Here is a 10,466-nt window from a genome sequence, read left to right on the forward strand (position 1 = left end):
TTTTCTGGATTCCATTGTAGTAATAGAACATGTTTTGTATGATTTCAGCTTTTGAAAATTTATCAAGGTTTGTTTTATGACCCTGGACATGGTCTGTTTTGGTGAGTGTTCCTCAGGAAGAATGTATTAGGTGAAATGTCTGCAGTATCAGTCAAGTTCGTTGGTCGATGATGTTTTTCAGTTGTGTGTCCTTGCTGATTTTCTTTTTGTTCTGTTGATTACTGAGAGAGGAATGTTGAATTCTTCACCTGTAATTGTGGATTTGCCCATTTCGCCTTTCAGTTTGATCAGTTTTTGCTGCAAGTATTTTGAAACGCTGTTGTCAGGTGCATACACATTTAGAATGGCTGTGTCATCTTGGTGACTCTTTTATCATTTGCAAGGACAGTGAAAGGTCCGAGGTTTTACCCTACTTGGAAGCTAACAAATTAGCCTGTCGCAGTTTCATGATGCTGGCAGAAGTCACTGGCTCCCGAGTAGCCATAGTACCAGCATTTGTACCAGTTCCTTGAGTCCCATTTCCCACTGAGTGATGTGAAGGGGACCAGCTGGTACCAGCACAGGAAGTGAGTTGCTTCACAGCAGAGGATCCCTGAAATGAGGGGGACCCAAATCTTTGATAATGAGCAGCAAACCTTACTGACCTTTGCTCCAAAGGGAGACATTATCATTATGCTAGACTGAGAACAAACCAAACCCTTACAGGGTGGGAAGCACTATTTCTGTTTCCAGTGCTGTTGACTATACAAACATCCTTGAAAATATACTCCAGATCCGACATCCATATCCCCTGCTCACAAGATGTTCAGAAATGTGAGAGCCCTTGGAGAATTGTCTTTCAACAATAATGTCCCTCCTTATCCCTGGTAATTTTTCTTGCTCTGAAGTCTAGTGTGTGTAATATTACCCTAGCGACTCCAGTGTGTATGTCTGTGTGTTTTGTTTTGTAGACAGCACACATTTTGGTCTTTTTTCTACCTGCTCTGAAAATCTCTTATCTTTAGGGGTCCGCAAAATATGTGCCTGTGGGTCAAATCTGGCGACCTACCTGTTTTTGTCAATAAAGTTTTATTGAAACCCAGCCATGCTTATTCATTAATATCTTTTCTGTGGCTGCTTTCCTCTTATAAAATTAGTCAGATAGTTGCAGTGGAGCCCATATGGCTGAGAAATCCCCAAATATTTACTGTCTGGCACTTTATAGAAAAAATTTGCTGACCCCTCTTTTAGATCATTTATATTTAATGTATTTATTGATATGTCTGGATTTAGGTTATTTTTAATTTTTATTATTTCTTTTCTATTTGTCCCTCTTTTTTCTTTATTTCCCCTTTCTTGCTTTGTTTTGGGTTATTTGAATATTCCATTTTAATTTTCAACTGAGTTTTTCATTTCTCTCTTTGTATATGTTTGTAGTGGTTGCTCTAGGGATTGCAATACACATACTTAATTTATTTTAACACTTCACAGTCTAATTAGAACAAGTATTTTGTCACTTCAAGTGGTCTGTAGAAACGTTACCACTATGTAGGTCATTTTACCCTTTTTTATGTTGGAATATCTATTTAGGTCTTCTTTAATATCTCTCAGAAATGTTTTGTAGTTATCAGCACAGAGATTGGGCACTTTTTTTTGTTAGATTTATTCCTAGGTATTTATATTTTGGATGCTATAATAAATGGCATTTAAATTTTTTTATTTTCAAAATTTTTATAATTGATATATGGAAATATGGCCGATTTTTTTGTATATTGACCTTAAAGGCAGTGACTTTGATGAATTTACTTACTAATTCTAATAACTGGTTGTTTTTATTTTTCTATGTATATAATAGTCATCTATAAATACATGAAGTTTTACTTCTTCCTGTACAATATCTTTGATTTCTTTTTCTTGCCTTCTTGCATTATCTAAGACCTCCAGTACAAAGCTGAATAGTAGTGGCGATAGCAGACACTCTTTAAGTAACTTGGAAGGATGAGGGAGATCCCACTCTGTTCTTTTTAATTCAGTACTGTGTTTTGTTTGGTGTGATCTGACACGGCCCTTGGAGGGACTGAGAGTACCTTATTTATTTCCAAAGACATCAATTTTGTCTTTTGTAGACTGATGGGAGGCAAGAGATAGAGATTGGATACATAACTATTGGATACATACCTTTGTTCAAATTAGAAATAGACACTTCTTTGGTCAGACCACTTAAAATAAAAAAGGTGTTCTTTCCTCTGGACTGGTGTAGACCTGGTCATGACTCAGGGCTTGGTGAACTGAGCATGAGTCGGATTTCAGACACTGCCTTCTTGGGCATGCAGACCACACATAGTACACTGTTTAGAGGGGACTGGAGAATACAGACGACTTGTCCAGGAGATTTGGGTACTAGCTCATCAGCGTTAGCACTTTTGATGGTTCCCAGGGTTTCTGACCCCAAATCACTGATCTAAATCCCTGATACGCGACTGATAATACATACCTCGCTTTGCTTGCGGAATAATTTCAAATTCCAATGTTAGGAAGAAGGAGTGGAGGGTCGTCATCACCCCTGTCTTGTATTTCTTTGGAGTTTTCTTGCCTTCTTCACTGTTATCTCCCACCTGTTACTTTCTTATAATTAGATCATCCATCCATCATCTTTGTCCATGTGAGAAACATTTGAATGTACAGATCAGCTGCATTTGTAGAAGGCCAAGGAGGCAGCATCTTGGGTTTAATGGATGAAATTGGAGAAGCTCTCACTCCCCTCTGAAGATAGTCTGCTTACCCTCTTCTGGTATCTGATAGACTCTACTGGGGGGCATGCTTTCCTTCACCTGTTTTTTGTCAAGGATGTTTAAGAACTTTCTGTTATAAAATGTAAATGACCCTAGAAGGAAAAAGCACAAGACGTCATTCCCAGAATTTAAAAAAAATTTTTTCCCTTGCTTTATTGAAGTATAATAGACAGTTAGTTGCTCATGTTTACATTGTACAATTCGATGAGTTTTTTTCAGTTATGGTTGGCATACAATAATATAGCAGTTTCAGTTGTACAACCTAGTAATCAGAGATCCACATAACTCTCAAAGCGGTCACCCCACTAAATCTAGTCCCCCGCTTCCCCCTTATATATTTATTAATTATTAATCATCTTACCCATGCTACACTCTACATCTCCATGTCTCTTCTACAGCTATCCATTTGTACTTCTTAATCCCTTTTCCTTTCTTTCCCCTCCCATCTAGTAGCCCTCAAAATATTCTCTGTATCTGTGAGTTTATTTCCGCTTTTGTTGTTGTTGTTTATTTGTTCTTTAGATTCCACATGTACCTGAAATCATGTGATATGTGTCTTTCTCTTTCCTTCCCACTTCATTCAGCACAATACCCTCTAGGTCCATCATGGCAATATCTTTCTCCATCCCCTTCCTTTTAGTCTGTGTGTCTTTTTATATGAAGTGAGTCTCTTGTAGGCAGCATATGTAGGGGTCTTGTTTTCTTATCCATTCAGCCACCCTATCGTTTGGTTGGAGCACTTAATTCTTTTCCATTTAGGTATTTATTGATAGAAATGTAGTTATTACCATTTTTCCTGTTTTTGATACATGTTTTTTTTTTTCTTAAAGAGGTCCCTCCAACATTTCCTGTAATACTGGCTTGGTGTTGATAAATTCCTTTAGCTTGTTTTTGTCTGGGAAGCTCTTGATCTGTCCTTTGACTCTAAATGATAGCTTTGTTGGATAAAGTATTTTTGGTTGTAGATCCTGGGTTTTCATCTCGTTAAATATTTTGTCCCAAGCCCCTCTGTCCTGCATGCCAGTCTTATGGGTGCTCCCTTGAAGGTAACTAACTGCTTTTTTCTTGCTGCTTTTAAGATTCTCTCTTTGTATTTAAACTTCGGTATTTTAATTATGATGTGTCTTGGCGTGGGCTTCTTTGAGTTCCTATTTCTTGGGACTCCCTGAGCTTCCTGGGCTTGTACGTCCATTTCTTTTACTAGGCGAGGGAAGTTTTCCATCATTATTTCTTCGAATAGCTCTTCAATGTCTTGTTTTCCTTCAGGTACTCCTATGACATGGATATTTTTACATTTAATAGTGTCCCATAGGCTCCTTAAATTATTATCATAGTTTGGCTTCTTTTTTCTTGCCATTCAGGTTGAGTGTCCTTGGCTTCCCCATCCTCTGTATTGGTGGTTCTATCTTCTTCTTTATCCACTCTGTTTATTCCCTCTAATATACTCTTCATTTCAGATAATGTGTTCTTCATTTCTGACTGGTTCCCTTTTATAATTCCCATTTCCATTTCTATGTTTTTTATCTCTTTGTTAAAGTCCTCACTGAATTCATCTACTTTCCCTTAAGTTTATTAAGCATCTTTATAACCAGTGTTTTGAACTCTGCATCTGTTAGATTGCTTGAATCCATTATTTCTGGATCTTTGTTCTGTTCTCTCATGTGGTTTCTGCTTCTTTATCTTCCCATTTTGGCTGCCTTTCTGTGTCTGTTTCTATGTACTAAGCAAAGCTCCTAAGTCACCCAGTCTTGTTAGTGTAGCTTTGTGTGGTAAGTGTCCAGGCACAGACCTGAGAGGGGTTCAGCTGCAGGCCGAGTTTAGCTAAAGCCTTTGCCCCTCTGGGGACACCTGTTAAGATTGAGCAAGCAAGCCACAGATGCTGTGCTTATAGTTGCCTCAAGAGGCCACATCCTGCACAAATCCAACCTTTTAAAATACATTTTCAACTTATCACTGGGATGCTCAGAGCATTTAATTAACTCACTATCATGTACAAGATAAAATTCAAATTAATCAGGTCACTCTTCAGTGCCCTACCATCCCATCTATCCTATGCAGAAATGCCCCTTGAGCTTCCATCTAGCCTCTGGGGAGAGGGAGCTCCACCCACATTCTTTGTTCTAGCCAGATGGCTTTCCTCATTGCCCTGCCTCTGAGCCCTTGCAGACTATCTCCCTGCCTGCCCTGCCTGCCTGCCGGACTTCCAGGATTTGGTAAGCCCACCTCGCCCAAAGCCCCTTGGGCATCCTGGGCTTTATCTTCAGTAGCACTTGGTCACCAAACTGAGCATAGAATGGGGTCAAATCAATGTTGATGTGATTTTAAACTGTGGCAACAAGCACAGGTTATCCCAAGCAGGAACGGGGAAGTTAGAGCAGTGACTAGGGTGGGGTCATAGGGTAGCGGACTAGGTGGGAGTTTGTGTGGACCGATGTCAGAGGCATTACACAGGCTCCCCACCTTATCATAACATCTCTGCAGCAGTTGATTCTTTTTGCAGAAATCTGTAACGACAGAATTTCTCCCTAGATTCTGATCTTAGATTCTGAGCCTCCTGAGGGCTCTGATCTCTCTCTACGTGCTTTTAAAGTCAGTATGAAAAAGGCTCCCACAGAGCCTTTTCTCGGAACCAGCGTCGACAGGGAGGAGGAACAGGGAAAGTGGAGGCCCTGGCGGCCCGCGGTACCCCACGCCCTTCTGCACGCCCTGTGCCCAGGACCCAGCTTGTTTGTAGTGCCAGCGTGTGCCCAGCACCCTCTGCTCATATGCGTGCCAGGGCGCATTTTTTTCTATGTCTTTAGTAATTTGTTATTAAGAAAAAAAGACTCCCAACAAAATCATGTTTCTTGCACAATCCCAAAGGTAATAAATCACCCAAGATGATCTAGACCAGGGCGGGTGGAGCTGAGGGCTCCCAAGACCAGGGTGGATTGACTTTCCATCAGAATCGAACAGGATCTGTTGGCCTTACTGAGTACTGTGGCATGTAGTCTCAGTGCTGTAAAGCACAAACAAAACACCCTTTTTTTCTTATTGCAAACATAGTATATGTTTAAAAAAATTTTTTTAGAAAATACAGACAAGCAAACAATAAAAGTCACCCGTAATTTTATCATATTTTAGTTTACATCTTTTAAGCCTTTTACAGTTCTTCCTCCTCTCCTTCCCTCTCTTCCTACCTTGGCAGTGGGAATTATTCAACCACTGTGTCTGCTTAAGAATTCCTTGAACGAGATCCTTACATTATCAGTGCTCCCCACCGCTTACCTGCATCCCCCTAGGGCATCTCTGTTCTCTCTGTCTTTTAAATGTCCTGGGACAGTTTAAGATGGTGTCATCCACATGGGTAAGGGCAGAGACCAAGTCAAGCCTCAGTGTGAAGACGGACATTGCCCATGGCCTAGGGAAAGTCCTCGCTTGACCGTAGGGGCAGGGCAACTGGTATAGCTCTGGGCTCAGCTCACGGAGTGGGAGACCCCGCGTGTTAACTGTGCCGCCACCCAGACTGCGGCTTTCTCACGCCTGCCTTCAGACGACCAACCCCGGACCGACTGCTCTCGTGCGATGGTGGTGGTGTTTGGGGCAGGGCCTGGGACACACTGGCCGGAAGATTTTACTTTTTTATTGAGGTTTAACATGCACACAGTAAAGTGCGTAAAGAACACTCAAGTGCACAACTCAATAAAGTTTGACATTTGTGGGCACCTGGATGACTACATGCCAGATCAAGGCGGAAGACGTCTCCAGCGCCCTAGAAGTGTCCCGTAAGTCCTTCCCAGTCAGTGGCCATTCTTCCTGTATTCTTGTCCTCCCCACACACGAAAAGGCGAACACCATTTTGGCTTCTTTCAACATGCAGTTATTTGTATCTGGCTTCTTTTGCTTAAAATAATATCTGTGAGATTCATCCATTTTGTTTAACATTTTGAAAACATTTTATCAACTTCTTAGTTTACCAGAAATGGAATCCTTTCATGCACGGTGTTCATAACTGGTCTTTTCATTTACTAAATTGATGATGTTTTCCCTTGTCAATAGCATTTTTCTACTATCGAGTTCTAAAAGTCTATATAATGTTCTATCTTACGTATGTGCCATTATTTTTTTGACCAGGCTTCAGTTGTTCAACATGAGTGGTTGAATAATTCCCACTGCCATCTTTTAAAAAAAATGCAGACAATAATTCATTGAACATTCTCGCAATTAAATTTTTGTGCACATTCTTATTGCTTTAGAATAAACTCTCACAATTAGAATCACTAGGTCAAAAGTTGTACATGTTTTTAAAGCTTTGTTAATCTGAACAGTGTACTAACTTTATATTAGCAACATCAATGAGTGAGTATCTGCTTCATCAAATCTTTACCTTCATTGAGCATTATGTTTTGAATATTTGCTTATAATATAGGTGAAATGTATCTTTAAAAAGATTAAAAATGTAAAAAAATATATCTTGTTTTAATTTGTATTTCTTCAGTTGCAAATATGGTCAAACCCTTAATCGTGTATTCATAAATCACTTTTTCTTCTGTCTTTCGACTCTTGATGTCTGTGTCAAGCGAGGTTCAGTTGTAGGTGACAGAACCACTTATCCTGTTTTAATGTGAAAGGACTTTGACGAAGGGCATTAGCTTCTTACACAATCGCTGGAAGAGCTGGAGGAGCAGGACCCGTCTGGGCTTCCCAGAATGACTCTGAGGGCTTCCCAGAATGCCTCGGGGGAGCTACTCCTTTTGCCCCAATCAGCTTCACTCTAGGTATTGGGCCACTGCTGCCACAGCTATTGACCCTCGAGCCACGCTAGGTCTGTTAGAGCAGGAGTCCCCGACCTCTGAGCTGAGCTGTGGACCTGTAAAGGTCCATGGCCTGTTAGGAACTGGGCTGCACAGCAGGAGGTGAGCGGCAGGTGAGCAGGTGAAGTGTCATCTGTGTCTGTAGCCGCTCCCCAGCGCCAGCATCACCACCTCAGCTCCGCCTCAGTCATCAGGCATCAGATTCTCAGAGGGCACTGGTCCCTGGTGTCACAAAGGTTGCAGACCACTGTGTTAGAGCTTGTCCAGCAAAACTAATGCCCCGAGTCCTGCTCCCAAGACACATCATGCTATTCACTAGACTGGAATCTCTGTTTATTTGCTACACAAGAGCAAATAAACAACAACAACAGAGTGAAAACAACCCAAATACAAAATACCTAGAAACGCTAGGGTAAATGTAACTAATAGCCTTTTAAATATTTATTTGAGGTTAGAAGGAGGTCAGGGAAATTCCCAGGGATCATAAATGGGAAGGGAGCTGGAAATGAGTCGTAAACGAACCCCGAGGCTATTGCTATGCTGGGGGCGTTTACCAATCTGGTGACTTAGATGCTTGGATGGCCATGCAGGCTAGGTAGACAGTGCCTTGGGGAACACAAGCGAGTTAGGGAGATGAAAATCAGCTCCACGTAGTTCTAAGACCTTCAAAGGGCTGTATCCTCTGGGAAAGAATGAACCGAATAAAAGAAGTGTCAGAAATGAAGTCTATGTGGCATTCCGAGCTAAGGAGAAAGGTATCTGGGGGCTTCAAAGGGTCATTGCAGGACAGTCAGAAGAGCAGGTGTTCGGTGATTAGAGGTTTGCCCTGCCCCACAGACAGCTGATCAAGAGGCATTTCTGGTGGTGCGCCTTTTCTAGGCGAGGCCCCTAGTTCACGTTCTTCTAGGTTGTTAAGGGGCTGGGGCGGAGGATGTTTCTCCTGAGCGCAGGATCTCGGTTGCCTGTAGCTCAGAATAACCTGCATACCACAGAAGCACATCTTGGGGTACCTTGTTCTGATCCCCTACACCATGCTGAGAAATTTTCTATGTAAAAAAGCACGTTTCTAGAAATTATTTTTAAGAATTATAAATTTGCCAAGCCATAGAATGCTAATATAGTAGGCAGCTCATCATTGTTTACTTCTGAGTTTTCACGAGAAATTAAGGTTTTTAAAAGTGAAAGATTCTAATATATGTAATTGAAGCTCCTGGAGATAAAAGAGCTGACTATGCAAGGGAGGTAGGATGTGTTCCTGGCTAAGAAAAGGTATGTGGAATGAAGATGCATTTTCATCAAGGGAAATGAAATTAATTTTGTCTTGGTTGTTTCAGAATGGGAAGCGAGAGCATTTCCCCTTGTTTAATCAAGCTGGCTGAAATAGAAACGCTATTATAAACGTTTAAAAATTAGGCTTTAATATCAATAGTATACTTCTGTAAAGCTAAAACTTCATTTTCTTTTGCTAAAAGGACAGTTTTTCGGACTATCAGTCTGCTCCTGAGAAGAGATTGTAAAAGGATTTTCTTTTCAAGTAATTGCCCAGACAGCAAAGATTCTGTGTTTTAGCAAAATAATCGTCTGTGTTTTACGTTGTTTTAATCAGATCTGTTACTTAAGAAAAATGAATCTTCTCATCGTAAGAACTAACCTGTATTTGTCTTTGAAATCTGTTATTGACACTTTGGTAAAGTACATCTTTTTAGTAAACGTCAAAATCTTTTCTGTCAAGCCTGCTGAAATCAAATTCTAAAAAAAAAAAAAAAAAAATTTTCATGACCCCAGACTGACCTTGAGAATTCTCAGAGGGCCCCAGGAAAATCTCAGAGAATTTGTCTCTCTCGTAATAAGGGAGGTGTCGCACTAATTAGGCGTGTTCGATGTTAAGTTAGGTGGGAAGCGTTGTCACATAAGAAATAACAATGAGCCTTCTTTACGTTGTATTTGTATATGTTACAGATGTTCCAGAAATATGTGCAATTCCTGGAAGTCTGAAATGTCCTGGCATAAGATGTCTGTCTCAAAAGTTGAGGCACACACAAAAAGGATTCAACCTGAGTATCGTATTGTGGCATATGTGGATGAAGATCATTCTGCTTCTGCAAAAAATGGCCCCTTATTGCTTTACCTTGGTATGTTCTTGTAACACAGCAGTGATCTGTTCTTAAACCAGAGGAACTAAGATGGGTAAACGATCACTGTAAGTCAAACGAACCCTTGGCTGCTTGACTCTTTCAGGCTCCTTGGCAAACCCATTTTCAAATTTGTGTATTACTTCATCCACCATAGTACATTTAAGCTGGTCTTCATTCCATTACCATTTAGTTTGGTTTATCAGTACGTTCTTGTTGTAGTATGTATGCTTTCCAGGTGGGTTAAAGCCTTCCCCTGCCTACCCTCAGGCCTATACGTATACCTCATAGTGGCAAAGAAACTGTTAGAAAATGTGTTTTCACTCCACGTGAGAGCACGAGATAGTCTCTGGCAGACCACGGTCTCTTGGTGTATAACTTTTTGTTAATGCCTTGTCTCCTGTAAATCCTTAATGTCTTATGCGCAAGGCTATCATTATCAGATTAAGAAAGATTTCCCAGCCCCCAGTTCAAGAGATCCTGTTGGTCATAGTCTAGAACCTGGAGACTGGGTATTCTGAAAGCTTCATCAGGAAGCACAACCTCTGAGCCCCATTGAAAGGGACCTTACCGAATACTCCTGACCACTGACACTGTTGCAAAACTAGAAGGCATCGAACCTTGGGTCACCTCTCACGGCTGAAGAAGACGCACCCTCTGATTCTTCACATCGGCTGGAGACGTCCAGATCAGATTGTCTAGGAAGGGAAGTAGCTACAGCCATGGAGATGGCGTCCACCCCGGACACAGGGTCAGGGCTCCCAGCTTAA

At 41.1% G+C, this 10,466-nt stretch overlaps 1 long non-coding RNA gene across 1 annotated transcript; it reads left to right on the forward strand.

The window, feature by feature from the left end:
- The first annotated feature begins 7,216 nt into the window (after positions 1–7,216).
- Positions 7,217–9,819, forward strand: LOC120611434 (uncharacterized). The gene is made up of 2 exons (XR_005655206.1): positions 7,217–8,319; positions 9,524–9,819. It is a non-coding gene; the product is annotated as an uncharacterized LOC120611434 (long non-coding RNA).
- The last annotated feature ends 647 nt before the right edge of the window (positions 9,820–10,466 follow it).

This window comes from Pteropus medius, unplaced genomic scaffold (assembly GCF_902729225.1).
Source record: "Pteropus medius unplaced genomic scaffold, Ma_sr-lr_union100, whole genome shotgun sequence".
NCBI lineage: Eukaryota > Metazoa > Chordata > Mammalia > Chiroptera > Pteropodidae > Pteropus > Pteropus medius.